This window comes from Lactuca serriola, chromosome 4, assembly GCF_051521515.1.
Source record: "Lactuca serriola cultivar US96UC23 chromosome 4, Lser_US96UC23_V15, whole genome shotgun sequence".
NCBI lineage: Eukaryota > Viridiplantae > Streptophyta > Magnoliopsida > Asterales > Asteraceae > Lactuca > Lactuca serriola.
Window position 1 is genome coordinate 325,159,981 of NC_136411.1, and position 2,106 is coordinate 325,162,086.

At 40.9% G+C, this 2,106-nt stretch overlaps 1 pseudogene; it reads left to right on the forward strand.

Annotated features, from left to right (window-relative positions):
• Positions 1-203: 203 nt before the first annotated feature.
• LOC145049156 (5S ribosomal RNA) lies at positions 204-321 on the forward strand (annotated as a pseudogene).
• Positions 322-2,106: the final 1,785 nt, after the last annotated feature.

Consider the following 2,106-nt stretch of genomic DNA (forward strand, 5'->3'; position numbering starts at 1 on the left):
AAGATTACGAGTGCTCGCATCGTTATGCGAACGAACTTAGAACCCAATACGACTCCTGTAACTCGACCGCCCTACAGTCACACACCAATGAAGACACGAGAACCGTCCGGACAACTTAACGACTACTCAGCAAAAGAATGAGAAGACCAAGCTCCTCACCATTGAGAACTCCAGTCTTATTCTTCAAGAAGACAGACTTCAGCGGGTGCGATCATACCAGCACTAATGCACCGGATCCCATCACAACTCCATAGTTAAGCGTGCTTGGGTGAGAGTAGTACTAAGATAGGTGACCCCCTGGGAAATCCAAGTGAGAGGCCAAATCCTTTTGGAGGCCTCACACTGGAAAGGCTTGATACGCTTCAGAAAGCATAGTAAGCTAAATCCAAGATAGTTAGGACCTTCGGGATTCTTCCCCGAATCAGCCCTGTAACTCACAAACCCAACCTACACCGTGAACTCAGTAACGTACATTTTACCCTTCACGTATCGAGCTTGAAAACATACATTTTCGTCAGGAATCTCGTAATCCCACTCGACGAGATCGAGATCAATGAGATCCTCGCCTTCGTGGAAGAACCTATAGAGATCATGGACCGTGAGGTCAAGCAGACGCAGCAAAGTCGCATCCTGATTGTGAAGGTTTATTGGAATGCCAAGCAAGGACCGAAATTCACATGGGAGCGCGAGGATCAAATGAAATTGAAATATCCTCATGTATTCGCTTAGTTATCTGTAACTACTTTATTTGCTTAGACTTTAATTTCGGGACGAAATTCCCTTTAACGGGGGGATGATGTGACAACCCGGAATTTTCATTTGTTCAAACTTTAAAGTCAAGAACTTAAATTAAAATTCAATTACATTCCTAATAATTGTTAGCCAATTTAAACTCCGTTTGAGTGTTTTTAGTATTTATTCTTCAAACGTACGAATGAAAGGAAGTACCGTCTCGAGTCTTGGAGTTGCAAAACCGCACATACCACCTTAATAAGGAGTTCACGGCCAAACTTTTAGAGTTTGGGCCGTAAACTCCCTAGTGGCCATGAACTCATGCCTTAGGCATCAGTTTACTCCCCAAACTCCTCACTTTTCACTTCCATTCTCAAGAACACCCTCTATTCTCTCTCAACTATCATCCCATCTTTCACCCGATCTCCCGAAAATGTAAGTGTTTCTCGACTTGATTTGTTCTTATAACATAACACCTAGTGTTTATACATCATTTTATCCATTCAATTTTGTGTTTTACTTAGATCTTCAAAACACCAAGAACACACACTAGTGTTCTTGGACCTTAAACCCCAAATCAAGCTTCTATCTTGTAAGTACACTTTCCCTAGCATCATGGGTGCTTAATATGAACTTGATAACACTTTAAAATCATCAAATAACACAAGAACAAAGGATTTTACGGCAAAGGATGTTCTTGGGCCGTAAACCCCTTTTTAAGTGGTAAAATGGACATTAGTCCCTTCCTAAGCCTTGGATGCCAACCTTGAACCTTCCTAGAAGTGTTTAAGACCTTAAACAACAATCAAAACATGTCCCTAAGACAGTTTACAGCCTTTAACACATAAGAATATGGTCATTTGGCCGTAAACTCCACAAGGTGGTCTTATTATGCCCCTAATGCTTTCCTAAGGCTTGGACTTGATCATTTGATGCCCAATCATGACTTGTAAGACCTCAAAACACAATTTGGCACTTATTACCATGAGTTTACGGCCCTAAACTCATGGGGAAATGGTCATGGGCCGTAAACTCCATAAAGGGGTGGTTCATGGGCCATAAACTCTAATGCCATGTCATACAACCCTTAGGTGCAACCCTTTGGTGCCTATAGCACTTGAATCAATGTGTTTTCATGACCTAGGGTGTCTTAACTAGATTATTTAGTTATTAATTGACTAATTTGATTAAATATATGTTTATTATATGATAACTAGGACCATTGTGTGTGTTCAAGTCCTCCCTTGAGACCTAGCACCTTGTCCGACACTTCCAAACAAACCACTCACTGTAGGTGAGTTCATACCCCTTAATTAAATTTTTAAATGTTTACAAATGCTTTATGGGGGGAATACAAGTTGAATCATGTTTAGT